The sequence below is a fragment of the Coturnix japonica genome, chromosome 5 (assembly GCF_001577835.2).
Source record: "Coturnix japonica isolate 7356 chromosome 5, Coturnix japonica 2.1, whole genome shotgun sequence".
Classification (NCBI taxonomy): Eukaryota; Metazoa; Chordata; class Aves; order Galliformes; family Phasianidae; genus Coturnix; species Coturnix japonica.
The window spans coordinates 5,397,892-5,417,193 of NC_029520.1; the positions used below are offsets into that span (position 1 = coordinate 5,397,892).

Below are 19,302 nucleotides of genomic sequence, written 5' to 3' on the forward strand. Positions count from 1 at the left end.
TTTCACTACCTTCCATACCTTAAGAGTTTTCTATGTCAGTTATAAAATATGTATATGTATGATCCAGCACCACATCATTATCTCTAAATTGGAGAGAGAGAGATTTGAAGGCTGGACTATTCAGTTGATAAATAATTGGTTGAATGGTCATAACCTGAAGGTACTTGTTAATGGCTCAGTGCCATAACAATATAGACACTGGGATGGAGGGTACCATCCGCAAGTCTGCAGATGACACCAAGGTGAGTAGTACAGTTGATTTAGTGCAAAGTGATAGGTCAGGAAGTAATGGGTTTAAACTAAAAGAGTTTAGTTTAGATGTCAGGAAGAAATCTTGTATTCAGAGAATAGTTGCCCGGAGAAACTGTGAATGCCCCATCTCTCAAGGCATTGAAGGCCAGGTCCTGCAGAGTCTGACCTAGTGGTTGGCAATCCTGTCAGTGGCAGGGAGCTTGAACTTGGTGGTGTGTGCGGTGTCCTCCTAACAGAAGCCATTGTATGATTCTGTAGAAAATTCTAGTATAGAAGGCCTCTTGCCATGTTTTGTATGTTCAGTTGTTTGTCATATACATGACTGTGAGAAAAGAACTTATTTGTTTAGATGGATAGTACTCAGTACAGATGGTTATGGAGAAGCTGAAATTGAAATAAACTTCAGCTAACTAGCTCTGGCAGCTCTTTAGGGAATGTTTAGTGTAATTTTTCTAGTTTGAGATCTGAAGTGAATCACGTGGCTTTGAAATTTATTTTTAACTGTAATTTATGAGCTCTAGAAAGCTAAGTGTTCTAGATGATAATCACTCAAAGGTCACACACTTACATTCCTAAAACATTCCTAAAACTGCGATGTTGAGTCAGGAAGAAAATCAGGCAAATACATACTGTAAGCTGAAGATTTCTATATTCTAGTAAATGGTAGTTCTCATTTGCAAACTTTCCTTTCTGGCTGTCAGCCTGTGTACTGAAGCTTTCAGTTATTCATTGTTTTTATTTGGTGAGTTTAAACTTATCAGTTCCTGTAGCTGATGAAACTTCGGTTACTACCAAATATCAGTGTTTTAATGCTTAGAAATGTCTCACTGTTTCCCCCTGCTGTTCTACTGACAAATTACTTGTTATTTCCAAGCTAAACTCCATGACTGTTGAAAGTAGTACTGTCTTAGTGCTAATAAGTATCCAAACTTACAGAATATATTCTCTAAAGTCAACATACAAGTAATTTATTTTCATGATATTGCTTTCTTGGTATTACCGTTTTCTTCCAGAGGTAAATATCTTTATAATTCTATCATTTTCCAATACCAATCTTTATTCATTTACAGCTTATGTACAGTTTCTTCTCCTGTAAGATCCTGGACTTTTATCTGTACAAGTTAAGGAGTGCAGATGGACCTATTAGGCCGTCTAATACTTCTCTAAGATATGAAATTAAGAGCAGGAGAAAATTTGCTTGTCCTTCTCACTTTTCCTTTGTTAGGTAGGCATGATACTGCTGAAGCCAAAAATCTGGTCCTACTTTGAAAAGCCTGATGTTTGTTTTTTTTTCCACTGATTTTCAGGAAATGCGTGGAAGTTCTCAAGTTCTATTTGTTCCACAAAATGCTTAGAAATTTTGTATAGACAGTAAGCAGTAATTTCAGTCACTTTAAAACACTATTTAAAGTGATGCCCAATAATGAACTTCAGTTTCATCTTTTTCAGTTACATCGAACATGAAAGAAAGTGTGATCTTCATTTTAACTGATATAGGTTGTGTTTAGATGTTTTACCTTTGGTAAGTCAGAAACAAACAGGCCTCTGAAACAGCTGATTCTCCCATTTGTAAGCAGCCTTTGCTAAGTTAATTTTAAATTAAAAGATAACAAGAATAGCAGTCCTTTAGTTACTCAAAGTCCATTCATTAGGTGAATGGATATGCTTGCAGTATGTGGTGTGAAACACAATTTGCATACCTGCTTGTCTGAAAGTACTGCAGTTGCTTATTAGGAATCCAAAAGTCTCTGTAGAAACAAATAATTGAATATTCTGCAAGATCTTGCTTGGCAAGGCAGAAACAGATTTTAACAACTTTAAGAGAAATCTACCTAGGAAAGGCAGATTATCTGGTTTTGCTGTTAGCTGGGCTTCAGCTGGTTGAAGGTGCTGTCTTGCGCATTCAGCACTTGGAAATAAAGAACAATGAACTCTAGATACTTTGAAGAGAGAGAACTTGCATTTAGATAAGAGGAAACAAAAGGTATTATTTGAGTAGATCTGAGGTTCTCTAGAAATAGATGGCTTTCAAAACAAGCGTGTATCATTTGAGAGCTATACGTGCACCCGTACTTGTTTGTATACTAAGTTCAATAATGCAAAAGCAAATTGTTTCTACTGAAATTTGATGAAATAATGACTATTCTAGGAAGCATGATGTGTGTGAGATACTCCAAAGCTGTATAGAAAGAAATAAAGCAGAAACATAATGTTACTTAGCCTCAGGTGTTTTGTGGAAACAAAGACACAGGCATTTACTTCAGTTTGCAGAGGAATCAACAATGGGCAGTTAGGTTTGTTTGACCATTGTTTATTATATTTTTTTCCTTACTCAACTTCGATCCTATCTGACTAACAACACACTACAGTAACATCTGCAGTTTTTTTTCTTTTATGTCCTTTGTAGACAGGTTTTTTAGGAGGCTGAGCCTTCTCTTTTTTTATTGATGCTGTGCTGTCCCACTGAAGATCAAACAGAATTTCACAGAGCTGGTTGCAGTGTTGTTACTATTGACTGACTAAACAACAGACAAGTGCAAGCACCCTATTCATGAACTTGTTTGAGAATATTAGGGAAGAAAACAGGAATAAGCTTCTTATGGTGATCTTTATTTCCAGCCCTTCTTGTGTGATACAGCTCTTTCAGTGTCTAATATCAATTTATGGCATTTAGAAAACAATTAAGATTCTTTATCAGGGAGTGCTGTCCTCTCATAATACATAAATTCACAGTTAAGCAAGGGAGATTTCTTATGTGTACAGAGCTAAGAATGTATAAGAATAAAAAGTAATATTTAAATCATTTCTTCTTTGTCTCACAGTATGTTTGGATATTTCGTTTTTTTGTTTCTTTTTAAATTGTAGGTAAATAGATGTATTTCAGCAAACATGCTGCCTACAAACTGTGTGATACCTCTCTTCCTTTGTGTAATTTCTGTTGGGATTTATGCTGCAACAAAGCACCTGCAGTACGAGGGGTTAGTATTGGAAAACTGTAGTGTTAATATTGCAGCAGTGCCACTCATGCTAGTTGCATAACAAACTCAAGGAGGCATGCTTCTGATTTCCACTCTCTACAATTATCTTAATGATTAGAGGGACAAGCAATAGCTGGGAGCTAGGATGAATTTGAAAAACAAACAAACAAGGTTATGCCTAATATTTTTACAGGAAAAAACCAAAAAGCCCACAGGATAAAAGCAAAGACTGATTAGACTTCCTTTAGGGGTGTTTTCCTGTCCCTGACTTCCACTCTAAAGATATTCAGCCTCTGTTTATATATTCTTGACAGCCTTGTCTTTATTCTGTTCACTCTTCCTTGTCTTAATGCTGGTTGTTTTACACTTTAGTAAGTGCATACACACAAATAAAAGGTCTCTTTAAAACATCTTTTCTGCCCAGCTTTACCAGTTGGAATTTGGGAATGGCAAAGAGCAAGAGTGGCTCAGTATGCGGCCTCAGCAGGAGATTCGGTAGTGCTGTATGCTGTGGGCTAAGAAGTGTTTTTCTAATGGAAGGTTTCTGCTTTGTTCTGTGAACTTTTCCATAGATATGACAGAACAGAAGAGTCAGAAATGTGAGTATTCAGAAAGTGAAAACAATTTTATGAGCATATACAGCACAAGCCGATCTTTTTGAGGTTGGACTTTGGTGAGGAAGAGTAGTTCAGGCATTTTTGTGTAAGTTAAAGGAGTGTTTGTTTCTTTGATGAGATGAGAGTAAATAAAAACAGTAGAGTAACCAAAAAAATAAGAGGGGTCTGTTCTGAATTGCTTGCGCCATGTTACAGTAACAGGGGCACAACCAGTACATGAAAACTCCACTGGAATGTAAAGCAATTTCATGGTAATTCATGCAAACATTACTCTTGTCTTCTGGCAAGGTTATCTGAGGATAAAAGTTATAAAAAGAAGGTATTCAAATGAACTGCTTGCTTAATTGACTGCAGGGTTCGTACAGCATCTCTCATGCTTATATCTTTGCATTCATGCTTCATATATTATCATCATTAATGATTAATAATTAAGTATCATATATTAAAATGGGGATCTTGTTTGCATATGGTAGATGAGAAGAAGCAAAATATTACATTGCACAGTAAAAAGTTAAAGGACTTCATTGTGGATGATTACTTATGCAATACTATATATATATAGGTACATAATACATAATGTACATGTGGACACATATATGCATAATTTACAAGTGATTGTGAAATCTGTAGGTGTTTTGGAAATTGATAGTTATTAGATCACTTGATCTAAGTGATGCCATTAAAACTTCATATAACTGATTTGTTTTATGAATCTGCACAGTAGATTTTGTATACTGTGAAAATCACTTCACGGCTTGCACACTGCTGTAGATTTATAATCAAACTGGCTTTTAAAGACTGTCTACTACAGAAGCTGTTGGGAAAAGGGCCAATAATTCAAACTTTCAATCAATTCTTAAAACATCACCTTGATTGAAAGTCAAATTAACAAAAAACCTACAAAAGCTGCAAATCCAAAACTAAACACATGCAGATTTCTCTGACTCTTTACCTTTTGATATCTACTGCAATTGTAATCCCGAATTTTCACCTCCTCCCTTACTTCTGAAAATATTTGTTTGGTGGTACAGTCAACCACACTGACTGTTCTGCTAAAAAACATGTCTTGATTTTCCCAAGAGGGAGAGCATATGGGTCTTGATATTTATTCAGAGAAAGTTAAGAAATATAATTACTGTGAACATGACTCTTAGCAAGATTTACAGTATTTATTATCTATGAAAAAGTCATGACTAATAGAAAGACTCCTGTTAGGACACAGTAGATATTTCTGTCAATTTTAGATGGGTCTTGACAGTTGTTTTGTTGAAAATTCAGGTTCTAATTTCCCTGTTCTATCCTTTTTCTGCTCTTTCTATTCCTCTTGCCTCTTTTTCGTGTGGTCTGTTTTTTCATTGGTAAATAATAGCAGCTTATCAGCATATTTACTTCTCTTATGCAAGTTTTAAGGGCACAGGTCATTGTCAGAGAGCTGTTGCACTAAACCACTTAAAACAGCAGTAACAGAGCCAATACTGCTGGTAACTGGGGTGTTCCTTTTGGTTTCACCTGAGAGAAGTGTGTTCCCTGTGGATAGAAAATGCATCTTTGACAATTTTACTATCTTCCTTTTTAATTTAGAAAAAACAAAAAATTAAGCAAAAAAAATGCCCTGAAATGGGTATCTGTATTCCCTGATTCATATTTCCACATGATTATTCAATGTCACAAGTATTCTGTCTTTAGCTTTCAGAAGGAGAAATGTTTTGTACTGTATGAAGAAGGAGAATGTATAGAAACTTAGCCATCTTTCAGCTTATTTGTTATTAATTATTTGACTGAAACTGCTGTGCTATAGACAAGTAACAGTGCTAACCTCTGGCTGTATGTGCAGTCAGGACTTTATCCCTCCTTCCCTTCATGCAAAGCTATTGATCTCTGTATGGGAAATTGGTAATCACAGCCTGAACCTCTGATTAATGAGCTGGGGCAAGTGTTGGGTCTGTTGTGGGAGCACAGGTGAGAGTAATTTAGCTGTGCTCCCAGAAGGGGTGAAGCTTGACTCCACCTCCTCTAGACCTCTTTTAAGGGCTGACCACCACTAAGGCAGCAGCATCTCTTGGAGATTGCTCCTTATTGGAGGTTGCCTCAGTGGTTCCCAGCAGTCTGAAGGCTTTCATATGGGTGAGTTTTTCCTGTAAATAACCCTTTGGATATTTACAACTACCATTTTCTCATTATTGTCACCATATGATCTCCTGTTCAAATCCTGAAATGGGCCTGAGGTCGAACTAAAAATCATTGCGTGACTTTCTTGCTAGTGAGGAACTTGGGGCAGAATTTCTGTGAGAATGGGTGGAAGAAATGGGTCCGAGGGTGTTGGCTGATGATCAGTGTGCCCAGGCAGCAAAGAAGGCCAACGGCATCCTAGCTTTTATAAGAAGTAGTAGTGTTGCCAGAGGGAGCAGGGAAATGATCATCCCTCTGTACTCAGTTCTGATAAGGCTGCACATTGAGTACTGCGTTCAGTGTTGGCCCCTCACTATATTGTTGAGGCTCTGGAACATGTCCAGAAAAGGGCAATGAGGCTGTGAGGGGTCTGGAGCCCAAGCTTTATGGGGATCAGATGAGGGAACTGAGGTTGTTTAGTGTGGAGAAGAGGAGGCTGAGGCGTGACCTTATCATTCTATACAACTCCCTGAAGGAAGATTGTGGTGAGATGCAGGTCAGCCTCTTCTCCTACATAACTCATGATAGTACTACGGGTAATGGCCTCTAGTTGTGCCAGGGGATGTTCAGGTTGGATATTCTCTGATTGGAATTTCTTCTCTGAAAGATCGGTCCGGTGCTAGCACAGGCTGCCCAGGGAAGTTGTGGAGTCACTGTCCATGGAGGTATTCAAGAAATGTTCAGTTGTTGTAGTAAGGGACGTGATTAAGTTGGGAAGTATTGGTGGTGGGTGTATTAGATGATCTTGGAAATCTATTAAAACCTTGGTGGTTCTATGATCTCCTACCAAAAAAACTTCCACACTCATGTAATGAAGGGCTAAAAAGTGTTAGCTGTAATTTCCTTAAGGAGTGCCCTCCCTGAGAGAAATAAATCTTCAAAGACATACTTACAGAAGTACAAAGATGTCTTTGAACTTATCTGGTCACCATGCTTAAAGGTAGAAGGCATTTTGTATGTAATACTGAAGATGTCTGATGGGACCAGTAAAGCTTTACATCAGCTCTCCAGGGGTACATCTGGCATAGGCTGGCAGGAATGACTGATGTTGCCATTTTGCTCAGATCTCACACTGTTTAATTTTCACTCAGACTGTCTGGGCTAGTCTAATGCCTTGAGAATATCTAAGACAAGTATTTAATTAGAGTGTCTTTCTTCAGGGGAAAAAAGAAAAGAACCACAGGAGTGGTTAATGAGACCTCTTCCTTGATCTTTCAACACTAGTGAAGTTACTTTGCAGTGATTAAGACTGAAAAACAAGGAGTGTGAAAAGATGCTAAGAAGCTGTGAAAACAAGAGTTTCAAATATCAAGCATGTTATGTCTGGTGCTGTATTGAAGTAGGCCCCCTGCAGAAATGGCGACTGCATTATGAAACATCAGTAGTAATTTTGCAGAAGTATGAAAAGGATGAATAATTCAGCTAATGAAATTGAGCAGAGGTGCCCACTTATATCCAGCATCGTATCATACAGAACTATTAAAATGATAAATGTCTAAATTTTACGAGAAAGGGAAAATAAGTCAGGAAAAACTTTTTTTTGGTTGTGTTTCTTTGTTTGCTTGTTTTTCCTGACATTCATGATACTTTTGAAGGCGTTAGTAAGGCGATGTCTGATTAAAATGAAAGAATCCTAGTTAGCTGAAATGAGGCAGTAGTTGACTGCTTAGAGTACTTTTGTTGGTGTTTAGGGATTTTGCCAGCTTTGCAAGTGGTCTGATTACAAGAACAGAGTTACTGTCTGTTTGTCCCGGTATATATGGTAAAAACAGAGAATCTTCCCAAGAGAAGAGTCTAAAAACAGCCTAAAAAGATTCCCGCCCCCCGCCCCCAAACTATTGTTGAGGAATTCCAATGTGATGTATTAATTGTTTTAAAAACTCTGTGTCAGAGAAGTAGTAATTAATTTTTACTCTGTTTTACTTTCACCTTGTGTGTGAGCATTAGTCTATAATTATTTTTGTTTCTCTATTCTGTGGAAGAGCAGATATCTAATCTGTAAGATCCCCACTAAGTTTTTGCCTTTCTGTGAGGCAGAACTGGTACTCACGTAGGCTGAGTCTGACCTAATGCTCATTTTAGTCAGTGGAAAGACTGACTAAATCTTTTTCATCAGATTGATGAGAGGGAAATAGTGCTCTTTGTAGTCACACTCAAGAATCATTTGCTGTCTGTTCCCTTCCATTTTCAGCTTGGTTAGCAGTATGTGTTGCACTGGTTTTTTTTGTTTGGTTTTGTTTGGTTTTTTTTGATTCTCAGTTATACCTTATAATGGCAAGTCTTTCAGAAGTTCCATCAGAAGTTCCACAATAAGTGAAATTAAGATTCTAAAGTCATCTAACGTTGAATAATGTGGTTATTAAGTAAAAAATCATTCCTTTCTCCCTTCTTTCATATGTCATATTAGTCCAATATGCTCATCTCCATACTTTGCTAATCTAAGTTTACAGAGAGGTGCAAATAACTTTTTGTAAACACTGTCCAGCTTATGTATGTAGTTTAAGTACACTAAGACTATGACATTTACAGCAGTAAGATATCAAATGGAAATCAGACTTTTTATTTTAATTCTATATGTGCTTTTGACATGATTCAAAATATCTAAGAACATCTTCTTCAGGTGGATAGAGGTACTTTCACAAAAAACATGCACTATTGCCTGAAGAGTGAAGTGTATTGGTTGGTAAATCTGGCTGACGTGTGTTTGGTGCAGATGTCTGAGGGAATGGGAAGAGAACTGGCTGTTGGCCACACTCATGCTCATTTCCAGGGTGAAGCAGGAGGGCTCTTGGAATGTTTCTTGCACCCAGAAGTACACTCCCATGTAGCGTGAGAATGGCACGGCAGTTTATAATTTCATGTAACAGTCTGAAATGCCTTTCATACAGTTTACAGTCATATTCTGGGCTGAGGACAATGTTGAGTTTATATTGTTTGTAGAATCATAACAGCTTGGGTTGAAAAGGACTGTAGAGATCACCTGGTTTCAACCCTCTTGCCATTGTCAGTGATGCCTTAAACTAGACCAAGCTGCCAGAAGGCCCATCCAGCCTGGCCTTGAATACTTTCATATTTCTGTTCTATTAATTGCGCTGTGGGGATAGCTGCTGTCAGCAGAGGACAGTGCAAACAGTATATTATTTGAGTACATGAGCAGGTGTTAAAAAAACTGCCATCAGTAATTGGTAGTGACTCCAAAGGACTCAACTCCTGAAGGTCAGCTGGTTGGAGAAGAAACTGGACTGGACAATGCCTGACAAGGTAGCACACTGGCATGGAGCAGGATTACCTCATCAGCAAGTAAAGGTCTATTGTGTTTAGCTGCCAGAGTCAGATGCATAGCATTAGGTTTGTATGTAGGAACTAGGCTTGCTTTCTCTAGGTTGAAGTTCAGACAAATACCGCTGTATCCTTTTTCTTCAGCCAGCGTTGGAATATTTTTCACTGCTTTATTTTATAGCTACATTGAATTGCCATTTAATGTTTCCTGAGAGTATAGTTAATAAAAATTTACATTTGAAATTATGCTGGTGCAGAAACTGGCTCTGAAATGCATTTATTGCTACTGAAGTGATTTTAAATAGCATGCCACTATGTCAACACCTCGGTGGTTTTCAAGGTGAGTGAATAAGTGCAGTCAGGGTCAGGAATTTCTTGTAATTTCTTGTAATGAGCAAATAGAAGTCAGTTTCTCTGCAGGAGCCTGGTCAGCTAATTCACTCACAGCTCTACATAACAGTGCTCTGTTTAGAGAGCTATTTTGAAATTTGGTTTCCTTAGTGTTATTTCTCAAAAAACAAATGGTCTTGTATTTCCTTTAACATGATAAGTTTTCACGTATTTGAAGTTGCAGTTTGGTACATATTAATTCCTGCTCTATCTTAAAGAGTTCTACTCTAATAATTGGCTTTTAGTGAAGTAGCTAAGAGTGTGGTGGAATAGTGCATGCTTGGAATGTCTTCAGGGCTGCAGGGAAAGTTTGAGAAGCCAATGCGTGTTGTTTTATTTTTATTTTTTAATTATTTTTCCTGCTTTAAAGAAAGAGTTATTGAATAGGCTCTGTGAGCATTTTCAAGAGTGTGCACGAGTTTTAGCTACGTTCTACTAGAAGGATTCCACAGTAGGGAATGGTACAGATGTTACTTGCTCTTTCTCACAAAGCCTTCTGAATTGCATTGTTGAAATGATCTGAAACTGATTCTTGTACTCAAAGATCTACAAAACAGAAAGCAAACCCAAATGAGAAAACAGAGTACATAAATACATGATTAAATTTCATATGATCTTAAATGTAAGGAAAGATGTGCTATAAACAAGTGTGATAATGTTTATATTATTTATGAACTGAAAACTAGTCAAAGTCCTGACAGTCAAAAGCAATTGAAAATATCCAACCTTCTTTATAGACATTAATTTTTCAAAGTCAATTCTGAGCATTTAGGAATCATGAGTCAATTAATACATTTCTCTGATAAGTGGGAAGTGGTAGTGATTTGGAATATTTGTCAGCCACGCTTGGTAAGTGAGTATCTCACAAATGTGTGCTTTACCTACTTGACAAAGGATTTAGCAATGTGATTATTTTAATTTCTAAATAACTGGGGTTTTGTTAGATGTGGCATGTAGTATTCAGCCCAGAAGATGCTCACGAATGTTACATTTAGAGAGAAATGTACATTAAAAAGAAATGTAGCTTTCTGATGTAAGACCAGTCTGTTGTATAAGTATGTCTCCATACCAGGATAGATGTACAGTGGAGTCTCCTACATAAAAGAATGTAGGTATTTTTTTAATTTCTAATTAAGTGTTTAAATACTGACCTTGTAATAATGCGAGAGTAAAGAAAGTAGTAATTTTGTTGCTGTTGTTCAATTATGCAGTGTCCTGGAACTTTTTAAGTATTTCACAGACGCCACTTTCCTGATACATGTTGTATGTACTCATAGGGATGGTATTCCTATTTTTGGAGTAGCTACAATTTAAGGGACAAAATGTTTTTCAAATATACTGTCATTTTTTGGTTTGTTTTTGTGATTTGTTAAAAATGTGTTGTATGTACAAAGGGAGCATTAAAAAGCTACAGTGATTTCAAGTTGAAAGGATTGAGTCCTAATTCCCAAACTGCTATTTACTTATTAGCCAATATCACTTTCATATCGTATGCACATTCTAATCAAAATCCCCAAAGATGAGGCCCAGAGGGAGTAGCTGTCTGTACAAAATGGGAAGCAGCAGCAGAGTTTGCAATTAACTTTAGCTTCTTGGTGGATAATGAAGTTTCATACATTTTTTATTGTGAGTTATTAATCCAAATATTAATGTCTGTGGGGAATACAAGGAATCGTTTCTGCTATTAATTTTCATTTTCTTCTAATTTAAATTGTTGCCGTCCCATGAAACAGAGCAATTTCATGCAATTTTGATGATGAATGACAAACCAGCAGTAGGAAAATACTGAGAGAAAGCTGCTTGAAATCAATTCTGGACTGAGAACTCATTGGAATGTTTAGTAATGTATGTATCTGGAGAAATTGTGATCCTCTAACAATTCATTTATAAATGGAAATAAAAGGCTAAATTGATCACAAATATTATCAACAGCCCTTCCAACACACTGTATTTTGTTCTGCAGACATATGGTATTCAGGTTTGATAGCTGAGAATAAGAACTTGGTTTTCCATTAGGAAGTGGTCTCTTGTCATTGCTTTAATCTCAAAATGGAAAGTAACTTGGGGAAAGCAAAGTACTGAAGAATCCTTGTTGGGGAAAAAGACTATGAAACAAGACTGAAACCGTCATGGCAGATTGTGTCTAGCTTCCCATCAAAGATGTTTTTTCATACAGTGTGACCTAGGGAAAAGGGGCTTCAAAAAAGGGTTCTTGTAACAGTAACTGATGCTTATATCAGATTAGTACGTCTGTGTTTTCCTTGTAACTTGGTGGTCTTTTTAGCTATCTGGAATGTATTCATTTGACTTAAAATAAGCACCACAATTTTTTAATAGGCATGTTCAAAATAGGAGTATATATTGTGTATATATGTATATATATTATAGAGGTATATACTGGGAGTTTAGAAATTTTGACATGTTCCTTTCCAAAGTGATTGCAATCTGTCTATGGGAAAAATAAGTATATGCTAAACAAAGGTATCACAGAACTGATTGTTTCTATTTTTGAGCTGTTTTTCTTTGTAGTCCACTCCACTAGAAACAAATTCAGCTGTGAAGTACAAGGGCATGCATGCAGGTAGCAAGCTGGGAAAAGAATTATGCAGGATTACCAAATAAATTTCATTTGTGTTTGAGCCCTGTGCTAAGAATATATTTTATGAAGACCCAAAGTTGGAGAGAAAAAAAAAAAAAAAGAAAAGAAAAGAAAAAAAAGACAATAATTCTGAAAATAAATACAACTTAATATCATTGCCAAAAGGGGTTTAGCCGTGTTTTAAGCTATATTCATGTTGAATCACTTTAATAATGAGAAGTATCTCCTAAGTTTAAGCATTTAGGAAGTGCAATTCATAGAATCATAGAATGGTTTGAGTTGGAAGGTCCTTTTAAAGGCTGTCTAGTTCAGCTCCCTGCAATGAACAGGAACATCTACAGCTCAGTCAGGCACTCAGAGCCCCCTCCGGCCTGATCTTGAGTGTCTCCAAGGCATCCACCATGTTTCTGGGCAAGCATGTTTGAGTAACACTGAGTAAATTAATAAATAAACTCTAAATCCTCCCTTCTTTTAGTCTGAAACCATTTCACCTAGTCTTGTCACAACAGACCTTGCTGCATGGCAATCTCCTGCTACGCAATAGGTACAGCAGGTGTTCTCAGCCATATGCATTCCAGTTTTATCTGCGGTGTCTGACAGGGCAAAGCTGGTCCAAATCGTACATTTCCACTGATTTGTGTGTGTTTGTTTTAGATAAGCAGGTTCCAAAGAAATACTTATATTTAACTGCAAGATTTATTTACTTAGTACTTTTATGCAAAATAACATGCTTTCTACACCATACCATTCTCTCAGGGTATGTATACTCCTGTTTTTACATATATATAACTTATACTACTTATATATAACTTATCAAACAAGACAAATTACCATGATAAATGAATTCCTTGATCAACAAAGACAGTTCTGTTTGTGGTGTTTTGTTGTGTTTTTTTTTGGAGTGCTGGAGCGGTACTTAAAATCAATGGAGCTATGTAAATTCTTAAAATATCTCTATACTTACACTTCTTGTCATTCTGTGGCAGTGGGTAGATTTTGTTTTTGAGCAAAGCAGGGCTTTTGCTGAGTTTAGAGCTCAGTAAGAGCAAGAGATGCTTTTGATCAGTTCCTCTATGTCTGGATAGGCAGTGATTCCCTATCAAGAGCCTTGTTCGACTCTGGTCTTGAATCATGGTTATATGTAGTAGGCTGAAGTTATGCAAATGTTTTTGTCTGTAGTTATAACCAGATTCCCCACGTATGTATGCCATGGCTTCTGTTCTTGAATTTCCATGCAGGTATCATCTGGAACTTTCTCTACTTAAATACAAATATGTTAAATTTGATTTTTTGGCTGTTCATGTCCAACCTAAGATGTTAAGTCTAACTCTGTTTTGTCAATGTAAACATCCATGTTACGAGTCAGTGCCATTATACTACAGGCTTACACGTGTCAGTCAACGGATTGCCTTCAGATAGGAATTATTTCATTTGACCTAGATACCACAGATCTGGGTCAAATTTTAATTAGTGTGAATTAGTCGCTGATTCTACAAACCATTTGCATTATGCTCGCATTCAGCTTTATTTGTGCTATTAATCCCCCTGAAATCAACTGGTATTACTTGAGGTCTAAAGGGTGTAACTACTGGTATGACGGAAGTATTAATAGTGCTGGTAGTTTGTACTTGTTAGTCCTTTTTCCCCTCCAAAATGCAAACCTCAAATTCTGGGTGAGGCCATTGGTCAGAACGGGGGTAACAGCAGGAGGTTTTGTCTTGCTTTTTGATTAAAGGTCTGTGTCGCTGAAAGTGTTGTATCATGGGCCATGCTATGCTACCAGTCTGCACCTCTCCCCTACATAGCTAGCAAGGTATAAAGCACCTATCTCTTACTGAAGTCAGCTAAAGTCATGGGTTCAGATCTTGAAAGAAATGCTAGGAAAAACTTTCCTTTGACTTTCTGTCATTCATCTACTTTTTGTCATACAAGTGGAATTTTACTTTAAAGACAGGAAAAGAGCCATAATTAAAATATTTAAAAACAGGGTGAGTGATCCCAGTAAAATGAAAAGTAGTCAGTGATCAAATATGTCAAAAACTAAAATGTGTTGACTAAAACTAGCTGGAACATTTCAAAAATAAGTACAGAAGACAGGCTATAGAAAGTCTAGAATGATGGATGCTGCATTTTATTGACGTAAGATTTAGTAAATCACACAAGATACAAAAGAAACAGCTGAAGGTGGCTGTAAATAAAACTAGACATGTTTTTAAAAAGTCAAGTGGTCTTGATTAGCAGACTTTAACCTTTCCTCGGTATTTCACACTGGAGCATTTAAAAGACAGTCTGTCTTTACATGAAAACAGGATCTTATTGAAAAATGATGTTCCCACCCCAAGCCAAGTGTTGTTTTGTTTTGTTTTTGTTTTTTTTTTTTTACTGGAAAGAGGAGGAACTGTGGGAACTGAAGATAAGCTGGAGAGATGTAGCTGGCACAGATCTCCATTCCAGGCCTGTGGTGGCAAAATGAATTCTTAACTTTTAAGTAAAAAAGTTGTTCACAGTAAATCCATAAATCACATGGATGCAGACCTGCATTAGAAAGTGCATTATCTCAGTATTAAATGACATGTCTTTCTTTGCTTGCAAAATTAAATTCAGCTTTATGTCCAGCAAATACTGTGTCTGTCTGCTCTTATAATGCCTACACGCTTTGCATCCAAAGTGAGTTCTACTGCTGGGGAGCACTTTGCCCAACATGTTTGTTTTTGTGGTAACAGAGTTTCCTATTCACATGACCTGGATGTAGCCATTTGTCTTTGTTAAAAGTGCGATCTTCATTTAGTGTGCTGCTTTGCTGAAGTTTCTGTGGTCTCTGTGCCTGCAAAATGACAATTTCTCTTTCCCTCCTGCAATTAGGTGTACTCAGCAAATATAGCTATGAAATTGTATTTCAAATCACCAATAATACTTTGATATTTGCTCCAAACCTAGTGCAGCAGTTTTTTTCCTTTCTTCAGCTAATTGAATCTGTTTACTCTGTGTTCAGAATGCCCTTACTTTTTCTTTTTTTTTAACTATTTTATTTGTCTGGTGAAATATTTGACAGAGGTAAATACAGCTCTACTTGCCAAATGATTCAACTCATGAATAATAGAAGTCATCATAAAGGAAACTTCCAGAATTGCCATCATGATTATATGAAGCAGCACCGTGATGGAGTCCTAATTTTTCTATTTATTTCTGCTGTTACTACAATCCTCTGTCAGCAGTGAACATCTTGAAGACTGAAAAAGTGGAGTTAATCTGTTTATGAGATTCGATACCATTTGGTTCAGCTGACATAAAGCAAACCAGTAACCTCCTCCTCACGTTTCTGAATGATTTTAAAGTGTGGGGAATGCTAGAATATAAGGTTATATACATACTTGTTGTTTTTTCATTCAAAGGGCTAAATGTCAGTTCACAAAGCAGTGATTCTGTGCATCAACATGTATTTGATGAACACTGTCAGAAAGACATTTACATAACAATGTTGCATAAAGTCTACTCAGTAGTACAACAAATCCTTAAGATTCTGTGTTTTGGTACTTTGTAATGTCTCAAGGCAAACAGGTTTGAGGTTTGGAAGTCAAAACATATTTCCTGCTCCAGAAAGCACAAGATGAAAATATGTGATAAGTGAATTCTGGGAAGAAATGGATCTGAGTAGAGGAGAAGAGCTTAACAGTGAATTATTTCTATTCTGTCCAGTAAACAGCTCTAGCACTGTGGCACTTGCTGAGAACTGTGAAGAGGATGAGGGATTTGAGTGCTGTTTCAGCTTATGCACAAAGAATGTATTCACAGAATGAACACTTTTATATAAACATAGAATGGCTTGGGACCTCAAGGATCATCAGGTTCCAACACACTTGCCACAGGCAAGGTAGCCAGCTGCTAGATCAAGTTCTAAGTCATATTACCGTGGGTTTTAAACACTTCTAGGGACAGAGCATCCAGAACCTCTCTGGGCAGCCTTTTCCAGCTTCATGAGGGCAGAGCAGAGAGGGACAGTCACCTCCCTGCCCCTGCTGGCCACCCCTCTTCTGATGGAGCCCATAATACCATTGGCCTTTCAAGCTGCAAGAACACACTGCTGGCTTATGTTCAGTTTTTCATCCACCAGAATCCTTCACAGCAGGGCTACTCTCAAGGAGTTCTTCCATTTTTGTATGTGTACCCGTGATTACTGTGGCCCAGTGCAAAACCTTCCATTTTTGTATGCGTACCCGTGATTACTGTGGCCCAGTGCAAAACCTTGCACTTTGCTTTGTTGAACTTTATTAGATTCACAACCTGTTGAGTATACAGAGGTCCTTCTGGATGGCATCTCTTCCCTTTGCTGTATCAACTGCTCTGCTCAACTTAGTGTCACCAGCAAACTTGCTGAGGGTGCACTCAATCCCATCATTTGTGTCATTATCAAAGATGCTAAAGAGTACTGGACCCAAGACAGACCCCTGGCAGACAAAGCTTGTTACTGACCTCCACCTGAACATGAAGCCATTGGCCATATCCCTCTGACTGTGACTTTGCAAGCAACCAATTCCTTATCCTCCTAATAGTCCATCTTTCAAATCCAACACTGTAATTTAGAGATAAGGATGTGGTGGGGGGCCATGTCAAAGGCCTTGCAGAAGTCCAGGAAGATGATATCAGGTGCCTTCCCTTTGTCCATAGGTGCCACTCCATCATAGAAGGCCACAAGACTGGTCAGACGTGACCTTGGTGAAGACGTGCTGGCTGTCTTGGATCATTTTGCATGTGTTACATTTGCATATATGGACCAACGCTCATGTGAGTAATTCTTATATGCATGCATGAAAATGCCCTTTAGTGCATACTGAATGTGTCTCTTGCATCTGCCTCTGGGTGCACTGGATGTGTCATCACTTTTGGCATGGGGGCAAAATGCCAGCATCCCAGAGGCCCTCACAGAAGATGGTAATTCAGGCTTGTTTGCCATCAGAAGAAAGGTAACATCAAAAATTAATTTGAATAGAAATAATCATTATGCTCTTTTTGTAGTGAATTTATCCCATGTTTAGAGGATGAGAAAAAGTGTGAGAGTTCATAAGGAAATAGGACTAATAAGTCATGACAGCTGGCTTGAATTGACATGGAAATCAGTGAAGAGCACGTATTCATACCACAGGCTATACTGTACTAAAAGCCACAAAGCACATTCAGTATAAAACTTCTCTTTGGATCAGGAGTTGTTTGACTGAAAAAGAGAGCAGTCTCTCGCTGACATGGTGGCACAGCCAAGAAATTAATTTAGTTGCGTACTAGTGAGTGGATTGAGAGCAGACAAAGTGGAACATGTCAAGATGTGAGAGTAAGATGGTGGATGTTGTAGTAGTCAAGATGAAAAAAGCCAATCTGGATTTCATCTTCAGCAAAATGAAAGTATTGGAGATATTATGAAAATAAGAATAATTAGCTTTGCCCTCAATATTTAATACTTCAGACACCTAAGGAGATGTTGACACCCTTGTTGAAATCTCAGGTACCGACACAGTGACAAAACCAGCAGTGTTTACTTAGTTATTTTTGCAGATTAAAAAAATAGAACCATTTTCCTGAGCTTAAGGAGATTGCAATAATATTTTGTCATTGTGTTGACTCTCTACTTAAGAAAATGTTTTGATAACAGAATATTAAAATTTAAGGCCACCATAGCAGGTTACCTAAGAGCTTCCTAAATGTGTATGTGGGAGAAGGAAAATAAGCTTTAGATCTTTCCTCTGAAGTATTTTCATTCTATCTCTGTTAATCCAAATAATCAGAGTGCTTGTTAGTATATGACTCATAGAGGACAAAACTGTGCTTCATAAGCAGATTAAAATGCAGGTATTTAAAGGGACCAGATTTTTCAGAGACATTATTAATATATTAGACAGTCTCTCGTAATAATACTGTGAATTTATTATCGTTACTTGTTGGCTTTAGGAGGGACTTCCTTGTTGCTTTTGTAGTTTTCATGGGGCAAAGTAGCTAAGCAGGATGATGATTAGCCTGTGCATTTGCTTGGACAGACAATGAGTTATACCAAATGGACAAGATCAGATTAAAAATACAGTTTCAGAGAGAACATGACTTACATTAGTATATCTATATTTGCTGTTGGAATATAAGCACGCTTTATTCACGTTCCAGTCTTTTTTGTACAACATTTTGTATCCTTCCTTCCTATACTTGATCTTTTAGACTCCCCCATGATTTGCACTTGCTCTTTTACTTGATAATATCATAGAGCCTGGCATTGATTTGTTTGTGTATAATGTTGCAACAGAGAGACATTAAAGACACATTATGATTCTGAATGATTTATCTGTTGTCCAGTTTTAAACTGCTAGCCATTTGACTCCATGGCTGTCAAGATACTTATTTGCTTGAGTAGATGAATTTATTCCAGAACATCTGATCTCTTTAAAGGAGTTTGTGTGTTACAGTATTTGGATACTAGGAGCTATGGGAACTCTAAAATCTGGCAAGGAAAGTGTGAATGAGGCCACCGTCTTGTGCTTGACTGAACATGAAAGAGCCACGCTTCAGACCCTAAGGTGTTTTCTGGTGACGTGATTAAAGTGACATAAATGGGCAGAGCTGAAATTATGCACATTTTGGAAAAATAATGCTTCTTGTTCTACTCTGTTTACAATTTCATATTGGTTGGAAAATTATGTTTCTGTATATTACAGATAAATTACCAAAATTAATCATCAGAATCTTCTATTTTTATCAGAATAATTAATATTTGCAAATGAATCTATGTTTTTTTTCCACCTGTTAGAGTTGTTTGCTTAGCCCTGATGGCTTCTTGCGTTACGTAGTTGCTTCTGAAGGATTTTCCTAAAAGATTTTCAGATAATTAAATGCTACAATGCAAACAATGTTAATTGCATTTTGCTTGTTTGCTGTAATGATTTGCAAGAACTCTAATGTTTCAGTCAGGAAGAGCTTTTATCATAAAATTTCTGTAGCTGTTACTAAACAAATCCTGTATGTTCTGTATGCTTGGGGTGTCTGG

The 19,302-nt window shown here is 37.2% G+C and overlaps 1 long non-coding RNA gene across 2 annotated transcripts in view; it reads left to right on the forward strand.

Annotated features, from left to right (window-relative positions):
• The window catches only part of LOC107314376, a 51,898-nt gene that overhangs the window by 9,024 nt on the left and 23,572 nt on the right, over positions 1-19,302 (forward strand). For both annotated transcript variants that reach the window (XR_004307509.1, XR_004307510.1), the window contains one exon: positions 16,950-17,066. This is a non-coding gene — a long non-coding RNA (uncharacterized LOC107314376). The remainder of the gene's footprint in view (positions 1-16,949; positions 17,067-19,302) is intronic.